The 10,200-nt window shown below is 50.6% G+C and overlaps 1 protein-coding gene across 3 annotated transcripts in view; it reads left to right on the top strand.

The window, feature by feature from the left end:
- Window positions 1-376: 376 nt before the first annotated feature.
- Slc6a17 (solute carrier family 6 member 17) overlaps window positions 377-10,200 on the top strand; it is a 46,597-nt gene continuing 36,773 nt past the window's right edge. The window contains exon 1 of one of the 3 annotated variants that reach the window (XM_055618107.1): window positions 377-764. The gene's annotated coding sequence lies outside the window, so the exon portion shown is untranslated. Of the gene's footprint in view, window positions 765-5,800; window positions 5,848-7,992; window positions 8,009-10,200 lie in introns of those variants that run through there. The other 2 variants (XM_055618108.1, XM_055618109.1) reach the window with 2 other exon arrangements.

Here is a 10,200-nt window from a genome sequence, read left to right as displayed (position 1 = left end):
CCCAAAGGTAGGAACAGAGGAAGCATCCACAGGGGGATGGAAAGAATAACCACCAAGTGGGATTAGATTCCTCAAAGAGGGTCAAACGGAGGTGGAGTCTATAAACACAGATAAGGTCCAGGGCTCAGAAGGCCTTTGGCCGTGGGGGCCCATTTTCCGGGGAGCAAATGCCCTAATGAGAGTCTTCAGGTCTCAAGAGGCCGCGCTCCGCAACCCCTCCTCTGCTCCCTGCCCACCCCTCCGCCTGTGTCGGCCATCAGAGCCTCGCACGCAGCCAGGAAACCTGGCATTGACGCGGGCCCGCGCGTGAGTCAAGCCTGCGTCACGGCGCCCCGCCGCCAGGGTGGCCTTTCGGAAAGCGAGGGAACGGTGCGCGCCGCGCTCCGCCCAGCTCCGTTCCGCTCCGCAGAGCCGACGCGGACAGGGCGCGGGGAGGGCGGCACTCGGCCGGGGCCTTCGCACCACGCGCTCCCTCCGCGGCGAGACCTGGGCCCCGGGGCGGCTCCCCAGAGCCCCGGAGCGGGCGAAGGGAGGGAGCAGGCTCGGGACTGGAGGCGAGGGAGGGAGCGAGGAGCCGGCCTGGGTCGCGTGCACCGGCGCGCTCAGCTCCGGGTCCCCACCCCCCCCCAGCCCCGGCAGGGGCCTGTCGCCGCCTGCCTCCACTTGCCCTCGGGAAGGACGGTACACCCGCGACCCGTCGGGGGACCACGGCCACTCCGCGGGAATCCAGGGGCAGGGTCCACGCGACGGCTCACGCGGCACAGGTGAGTCGCCGTCCGCTCCCCGTCTAGCGTCTCCGGGCTAGCCTCCGCAACTTTGCTCGCTGCGGCCCCGCCCCAGCCTGGAAGGCCGGAGGGCCACCGGGCAAGGCGGCGCTCCTCCGGGTCCGCACGACCCTGCGCAAGAGCCGGAGGCTCCTCCCGGCGCTCCAGCCACCGTTGCCTGGCGACGGAGCCCCCGGTCGGCGACGATCTGGCGCATCAAGGGTGCTAGGCAGCTCCTGCACAGGTTGGACTTGAGCTTGGGCTTCTGGAGCTCAGGATGCCCCAGAACTCCCGAGGTAACAGGACAGCTGCAGAGGCGAGCGCCGGCGGAGGACCAGGGAGGCCAGCTCGGTGGGTTCCTTTGCTTGGAGCGCCCCCAGGGCGCAGCTCCACGGGGAGGCTCCGGCGCGGCTGGCGACCCCAGCCTCAGTCACTCGGCCTCGGCCCGTGACCTTGACGGTAACATTGGCTGGAGAAGCAGAACGTCCGCGCCCGAGATGAATACTGAATTCTCCGCCCTGGGGCTGCTGCTCAGTGAATTTGGAGCTAGAGTGGAAGAGCCCTTCCTCCCTCGAGGGAAGCACGTCTGGGGACCGGAAGGCTGAGATAGGAGACGTGCACTGGGGGCCACAGTCTAGAGGGGCCCGCTGTCTGGAGAGAGGCCTTCGCCACATTTATACCTGTGCAGACAGTGCTCAGAGGGATGTTCGCAGTTCGCCCCCAGGGGCGCGGCTGCCTTGGAAGGGAGCCTGATGCTTCAATTCTTTCTGAAGCCCAACGAGCTCTGTCAGGGCTATGAGTTCAGAAGTTATGAGGCTACTCAGGACCCAGTTGCTGTCAACTGGGCTTTTATTCTTTGAAAATTTCCCTCCCTCCCTTTCTCCCTCCCTCTGTTCACCTTCTCCCCCTCCCTCCGTCTCTTCTGCCTCCCTTCTCTCCTTCTCTCCCATCCTTCCTCTCTCCCTCTTTAGAAATAGTTTAATGGGCCATGTGGATTAGGAAATGTCTAAGTAGAGCTACTTTGGAAGGCAGTCCAGCTGTGAACAAGAGGCACACTGGGTCGGGATGAGGAAGAAAGATTGCCATTGCTCCTGTTAGCAGGAACTTCCGGGAATTGAGAAAATCCTGGGCCGGCTCTATAAAAAATTGCACAAAACTTTATTATCTGTCAAGCTTTGGTGGGCTTCATACTGGGTGGCGCTTAAGCACTTTGTGCCTTCCAGAGTTCTCACATTATACCATGGCCGGTAAAGTAGGTCCATCTCCTGGGAGAGAAGGACTTTCAGGTCACACCTGGTTGCCCTTGGCTATGGGCAAGGCCATCAGAGGTTGTAGCTCCTGCGGTCCCTTTTCTCTAATAGAGCAGCCGTGGCTCGGTAGGTGGTTGAGTTGAATAGAGAATTTCTGCAGCTTGGCTACAGTGACTCAGTGCAGGAGGTGAGTCGTGCCCACCAGCTCTGATTGCAGTCTGCTTAGCCTGCGTCACACGGAGTCGTGTGTCAGCTATTTGTGAGTTCCTTGGAGTTCTTTAGCAGGGCTCGTGAGCTGGAATAGCCCGGGCTCCAAGCGGTGTAGGGGTGGGCAAGCCTTCAGAGTAATCTCAGCTTGCTTTCTGTTAACAAGGGCCTGTTGAACTCTGTCCCCGTGGAGATTGTAAGCTAGCAGGACCGGGCTGCAGAGGAGGTCCTGTTCTGGTGGTCACAGTCTGGCCTAGTGCTCCATCACCTGCCAGCACTGTGACCTTGGGCAAGTCAAGGCATCGTGGAACATCTGTTTCCAAGCTTGTTCAGGAGGATGCTGTTGGTACCATTTTTGTTACTTTGTGACCAGTGCTAGACAGAGCAGGGGCCATCCAGATGTTGGGTTCCCACCTCTTCCCTTATGGATCACAGCCAGAGAAGATTTTCCCCCTCTCTCTGCTGTGCTCCTGAGCATGATGGTGTGTGTGTGTGTGTGTGTGTGTGTGTGTGTGTGTGTGTGTGTGTGTGTGACAGTAGCCAGATCCTGCATAGCTGAACCCACAACTCAGCTTTAAATGGACCCAATTCCAACTTTCAAGTCTCCTCTGCATGGGGAGCTGCAACAGGAACGAGGCTAGTATGAGGTAAGTAGTATGACCACCTACAAAAGCTCCAACGGAGAAGCCTGGCCTCACTGGCATTCTTTGTGGCAGCGGCCTGTTCCCAAGCTGGGGCACAGGCCCAGCTGAGTAGATTCCAGAGGTTCTTTCTCCTTGAGTGGGTCTTGCCGTCTCCCTACCTGCATGCCCTATCTATAACAGAGCTGGAAGCTTCAGAAGAAATGCTCAGCAGAACTGGTGCTGCCTTTTCCTAGCGAGGAAAGAGAAGCATGTGTCTTCCACTTTCTTAGGGGGACTCTGAACTTCTTGCTCTTTCCCTTTAGAAAGTGTCCTGACCTAGGGCGGACCTCAGATGCATTCACATCAAGAGTGAAAAACATATCTTCCTACCCCCAAAGTAGCAAGTAAAGGTCCAGGTGTACCCATGGGACCCCAGTTGGCTACTGGAAGTGAGTGTTTTCATTGTATGTTCACTCTGAAGTCAGTGCCTTCCCTATTTTGTCTGGAACCATATTCCAAGGCTGATAGAAACTGACATGAGAGGATTCCAGGGCAGCAGCCTCCTTCCTGGTGCTCTTCCCTCCCCTCAAACTCTCCTGCAGTAGGACCATTCATCATTACTCCCTTTAAAACCGCTCAGATAAGCAGCAGAAGAGTTTTAAAAAGAAGGTTGATTGGAGGCCCTAACCCTCCACCCCTCTCCGCAGACAAAGTCTAACTCATCACTGGCTTCCAGGCTATGCTGCAGGAAATCCTGATGGCCAAATAGCTGAGAACCAGGGTGGGGAAAACAAAACAAAACAAAACAAAAATACCCAAAAACCTTTGCATCTCAGAACCTATGCCAGCCTCTTCTGATCAGCATCCTAGGCTGCCAGAGATAGGAAGCACAATCCTGAATTGCTGGTGTATTGTCCCAGACATAAGGGAGACAGTGTTGTGAGGCAAATGCCTCCTGTCTTCCATGCCCCTTCTGTACCTCCCCTCCCCTCCCTTCCCTTCTGCTCTTCTACCCCTCTTTTTCTCAGATAGTGTCTCAGGTGGCCCAGGCTGGCCCTCCACTCACCATGGAGCTGCCAGTGACCTTGAACTCCGGACCCCTCTGTCTCCCTCAAGCCAGGCTTGCACATGTACTGTAGCACTCACATGCTCTTTAGCAGGGAAAAGCAAAGTTCTGGACTGCAGCGCTCCATGTTGCGGCTGGCACGCACAGAAAATACCCCGTTTTTTATTGAGGCCTCTGTGCTGTGCTAAGTGCTCTCTTTGCAGGCCGTCCTATTCAATCATCCCCGGCGATCCCAGGAGATAGATATTGCGATCTGTTAGTTCACAGATGTGGATTTTGAGGTTCAGAGAGGTTAACTAATTTGCTCAAGGTCACTCAGATTAGTGAGTGACAACCTGAGACTCGGTGCTTGCTTCTGTCAGACTTCAAATTTTGTGTTCTTAACCAGTGTGTGGTGTGCTTCCAATAACAAGTTCTTAATAAATGTGGCTGACAGTGGAGGCATTCATCAAAATGAAGGTTTATTAAAATCTGTGGGCTCTGCTCCTCAAACTAGCGCCCTGGGAAAAAGAGAATTAAATCTCTACAAGTGGGAAACTGATAGAAAATGACCAGACCCATACTGCCAAGGTTTAAGGAATCTGACATTTGGTTCCAGACGAGTTAGAATCCAGAAAAAGACCCCAGGCTCTATCTTGGTGCTCTGCTCCTTTCTTTCTCTTCCTGACTTTACTGCTCCATATTTCACTCCCCTAAAGTTTGTCCACTCAGGGCTGGTGCGTGGAGCCTGGATGTATGAAGCCGAGCAGGTTGGATGCTGCCCCGAGAATCTCTGTGTCTGCAGAGTCAAGGACAGCAGGAGCTGATGGGAGCTCTGGTGTGTCGGGTTTCCCTGATGGACAGTACGTGCCAAGGATTTGCAGTCTCTGATGAGGCCCAGACCCCAGAGCCAAACTACTGGCACAACAAGCTTATTTACTGCAGCTGTTGTCAGGGGCTGGTGAGGGGGGTACTGCTGGCTTTCTACCCATGGAGACTCGCCTCTTCTGAGGCCTCTACTACTTGCGTCCTTGACTGCTCTAGGAAAATAGGCACCTGGTTCCTCCTCCCTATCTGTCTCTTCTCTCTCTCTCTGAGAAATTGCCATTTCCAGAGGAACAGGCTCATACTGTCCTAGCTGGCTTCCCATCCCCAAACCACCAGAGACCTCAAAGGAGAAGTTTCTGTAAGCAAGGCTAGATAAGTGAAATGTAAGTATTAATGGTTCCCTGCCCAAGCAGACAGAAGTTACCCAGAAGCCTTTGCTTCAGGGGCAGCCATTTTGTGAAGATGCAATCTACTGGTAATTCTTTTTTCTCTCCTTCTTTCCATGAGTAATTAAAAATACATGTATTAAGACATCCATCAATGTGCAAATCCAGTTATTTAAAAACACATAATTAGATATTCACTGTGCACAGACAGCTCATATGTGAGAAAGGAAGTATGAAAAGCTCAGAATTATTACTGAGTCACTAAAGTATTCTTATCTCAGAACCAGGTATGTTTTGTTAGAGAATATTTCCGGGTCCTGTAAGTCTTAGGCTGCCTCAGTCTACAGTTTGGAATTGAGGTGTAAAGACTTGTTTCTTCTGTAGTTCTTGAGGCATACTAAGGGCCAGGGGTACCCCAGACCTCAGCCTTGGCACAGTGTTCTAGAGCTCATCCTATAGTTCATCTGAAGATAGCAAGTGGCCTAACCCCACCCCATCATGTATACCTCCTGGTTTAACTAGAATTTCTTATGTACTACTTACTAATTTGTCACCCATTCCTTTGTTTGCAAACAGAAGTACTCGGTCCATTCTCCCCAGATTCTGTTGATTATATTTTTCTCTGTATAGGACTTGCAGACCTGTGTGGTTTAAGGACCCACAGGCGCTGTAAGCAGAGTAGAAGAGCTGCTCACAAAAGATGGGAATGTCACCTCATCCGGTGGGCCCAGCAGGTGCTGCCAGGTGAGAAGTCAGTATGGACTTAGACCCTCTCTTCTTGTGGGATCTAAGGGAAGGAGAGCTCATGTTTTTCTGCTGGGCAGAATGGCTGGTGGGCGCTGTCCACGGTTCTGCCACACCCAAAAGCCAACTGCTTATAACAGCTAGGAAGAATCTGCTTGACCAGGGCCCCAAGCACAGTATTCTCTTAGTTTTGGAGAAGAACTCAAGGGATCAAGGAAGCTCTTGACCTCAGGGAGATGCCATGGTCCATGAAGTTTGTATACTGAGCCTGTGGAGAAGGATTTGGGTGCAACATTTTGCGAGGCAGCAGGGCTTCCCAGTAGGTTCCTGAGGGTGTATAGATGATCCAGAAATGATGATGCCCAAATCTCTTGGAATAACTTTGGGGTGGTCCAGGGTTGTGAAGCCTCCTTCACTTACCATAATGTTCCAGACCAGTATTAATTTTTTTTTATGTACCATAACTTGTAAACTGTTGGACAATACTGGCTCATGAGAAATAATCTGCACTACAAGAGCTTGGTAGATCACAATTTAAAATGCAGCTCTTGCAGTTAGTGGCTGGGTAGCCTTGTGCATGATGGTGAGAGTTTCTTAACCTAGGAATCTTCATCTATCAAATAATGATTGCACTTTCTGTAAGTCATTGTGAACATAGTAGGTCGCTGTTGTAACTTGTTCCCAGTAAGGAATACTTTCTTGCCCAGCCGTCCACCAAGCTGCGCAGAGGGCTGGTGAGGAAAGAGATCCAATCCTCCTTGGTCTCAGGAAGGAGACGCCGTGTGGGGACTGTAATTAAGGGTTTCTGATTACTATTCCTTCAAGTGCTCTTCAGAACTCTGCTGGGTAACACAGGTAATTGGACACCCTGATCCCTCTGTGTCTCTTTGAAACAAGAGAAAATAATGAGTTTAAGAAAATCCAGGCCAGAAGATTGGAGCAGATGCTAGGAGACCCATCTGCCACCATCATGAGTCCCTGTAGGTAGGGAAAGAAGAGAGTAAGGCCTTCAGTCATTCACTTTAGTTTTCATAATCTAATTTTAACCTTTTTTTTTCCTCTTTAAACTGGTATACACATAGACCTTCTGTCTGGGCTCTGGAGTGTCCTTCAGCAACCTGGCTCCCTGTTTACTTTTCTTGAAAACTTATACCTCATGCAGCAGCCCGATCCAGGCCGACACCATCTTTCGCAGTTTCTCTGGTTGTTGAATTACAGACAGCTTTTGATCTTTAAAAACAATTGTGTCCGATTCTATCTCAGCTCAAAAATCTCTGAGATCTTTCTGCTAGCCTGAAAGAAAATCCAAACTGTTTTTCATAGCTGTAGGCCATGCCTGCTCTGGACATCGCCTGCCTTCCCTCCTCAGTCCCTCCTAACATCCCTTACTCAGGTTCTCTGGTCATAAACCTTTCTGTTGCTTACATTTGCCAAGTATCCTGGCCCTGTCTCTGACCCTTGTGTTTTTTGGTTCCTCTATCTTGAATGCCTTCCCAGGATATCTGAATGGCTCACTCTCTTTCTCCATTTAGGCCCTTCTGTTACCCTATCAGAGAATGCCTTCTTAATGCACCATACCCCATAACATCCTTGCCCCAACTCCTTTCCTGCATACTTTATATTATATATCATATATGTATTAGTTTCCCATCATGAGACTATAAATCCTACAGGGAAGAGACATAGTTTCCTCTGTTCTCTGTTGTCCCAGAACTGGGCCTGACACATAGTGTATATCTATTGAAAGAACTAAAAGAAATGAAGGAAAGAGAAAGGAGAGAAACAAACAAACAAACAAATCTAAAAATGTACTTTTAGTAGCGCCTCTAATTTATAGGAATCTGGAGTCCATTCTTCTAGCCCAAGAGGGCAGTGGAAAGTCATTTCAGTAGTGACCACATCAGTGGGTTCCTATGTTCCTGTTCTGCATCTATTTCAAGGCATCATAGGACCACAGGTGAATGTACCTAGTTAAGCCAAATTCCTGCCTTTTCTCAACTGAAGGAGCCAGCCAGTATGGGCTTATGGGGAGTGGAGGGGCTCTGTTGACCACAGTCCTTATGCTTTTATATACATGAATTAGGGGTTTTCACCCTCATCTTTTCAGGTCCAGAAGCTGGAATCAAAAAAGGCTACCTACTTGTCCAGAGAGTCACTGCTGGTAAGTGGCAGAGCAGGACATATGGTTAGGTTTTCTTGCTTCTAACCCCCATGTTCTCCTATGATTGCAGCCAAGCTGGGGGTCAGGCCCTGAAGTCAGACCATGACAGGGCAGATAGATCCAGGGGCCTCTACTTTTTCGATGATGCACTAGTTGCCTTCTTCCTTCAGTTCCAAAATACATGTTTATGCTCACTGATACGTCTTAGAAGCAGGACGCAAACAATCAATGTCCATTTCAAAATGGCAGCTGGTCTGTGGCAGGGGTGACCTAGTTCCATTGGCCCAAGATCTAAGGATCTTGAACTCAGTGAAACATAGGCAGTCCCTTCCAGCCTGCACTTCTTCATTTGCAAGATGTGGATGTCAGTGGTAATTCTCCAGTTACAATTATGGAGGGGTTAGGCAGACAATGGCTGAGTGGTGCTTAGCACTGTGGCTTCCACAGAGATGGGAACTGAAGCAGTGTGACCTGTGTGATGCAGCTGCCCTTGTTATTGCCACACCCTGCTATCTCTACAGAAGTCCCCCAGAAGACAGCTCAGAACCTAAGGCTGTCAGGGTGAGCTCGTCTGGGTGGGGCACCGTGCCACCCATCTTACGTACTGAGCATGCGTTTCCCCCTCATATGAAATGGCAGAAAGGAACCAAACCATCTTGTTTACGCTGGCCACACCCACATCCTCCGGTGCCAGTTTCTCTCTCCGTGGACCATCTGCCCCTTTCCCTGCTGCTTTTCCTTCTTGACTAAGAAAACAAAATTTTAGCCATTCAGCAAATATGACAGGAAGGTGGGGGCCACTGCGGAAGGTACAATGGACTCCTTGGCCTCATTTGTTGATGGGGCCCACCCCTCCCTGAGCCTCCTGGCATACGCTGTGCCACACAGGGACCATCCACACTTATTTCTGAGATGAGGACGAATCCCATCTTGGTGCACCTTGGTTTTTAAACTTCCACCTGAGGACATCCTTGGGGCATGACATGTTTTTGGAAAAGATTACATCAGAAATAACACATATTCAAGCTATAAAACTGAACTCAGACTGGGAAAAACTCTGAGGGGAATCCGAAATACAGGTTCAATTTTTTCATATATTTATTGAGCATGTATTCATAGAAAAACGTCAGAGGTTGGTCTTACCAACTAGAAGTCCAAAACATAAACTCAACAAGGCTGTGAAATAGAATGATCAGGAAAGTCACCATTCCCTGTATTTGACTCATCAAGGAGTCTCTGCCCTCTTCTTCCTTCCACCCATGTGGCAGCCAGATGTAGTTGGTAGGTAAGTGATGTTCTCTATTTTACAGATGAACGAGGAAGAGAAAGCTGGCTTCTAAGTTCTGGGTCCTCCACAGATGCTCAGAGAGCTGCATTTGATTAGCACCCTGGCAGGGACCTACAAGCTTCTGGTGGGGCTCCGTGTCCCCCTGGTCCACTCTGCTCTTCTTCACCCTGCCTCCTTGTTTTAACGGCAGCAGTTGACATTTCAACATGGAAAGAAGGTTGTTCTCGGAGGGTGGGAAAGCAAGGACTCCAGAAAATCCATGGGGATTTGTAGAGTGAACCCGTGTGTGACAGGCAATGGCTGCACAAGGAACAGTGAAGGGTGGGGGGCAGAAGGCTGACAGCTTGACTCCTGCATTCAAGGAATGTCGTGTTTGGAAAAGGAACTGGGACATATGAACAGCTGACTGTCCCAGGGAGACAAGGTAGTCTTATGGAGTATGCGGAGAAGGGAAGCAGGACGGGCCGTTAGTGCTCGCTCGAAGAATTACAGAAGGTGTTACTGAGGTCAGGTGAAAAGGTGGACCCAGAAGGCTGCTGTACATTGAAGACATGGAAGGGTTTCAGCAGAGGGAAGAATTGAAGGCCAGCATTGATGTGGACATGGAGGGAATCAAATGCCCTGAGAAGGGCTATGGGTTCTCTCTAGAAGGCGGTGGATCTGGGTGACATGGTATTTTTAACATTTGCTCCTGAAGACCACATGTAAGGACCAGCAAGATGGCTCAGCAGGTAGTCTTACTTGCTGCCAAGATTGATGGCTTGAGATTGGTCCTGGAGAACCATGTGGTGGACAGAAAGAACCAACTCCACAAGTTGTTCTCAGACTCACGCATGCACCCATATACAATACATATGCACACACACACACACACACACACACACACACACACACACACACACAC

Source organism: Psammomys obesus, unplaced genomic scaffold (assembly GCF_907164565.1).
Source record: "Psammomys obesus unplaced genomic scaffold, mPsaObe1.curated_primary_1811, whole genome shotgun sequence".
NCBI lineage: Eukaryota > Metazoa > Chordata > Mammalia > Rodentia > Muridae > Psammomys > Psammomys obesus.
This window is presented reverse-complemented; position numbering and strand designations above follow the sequence as displayed.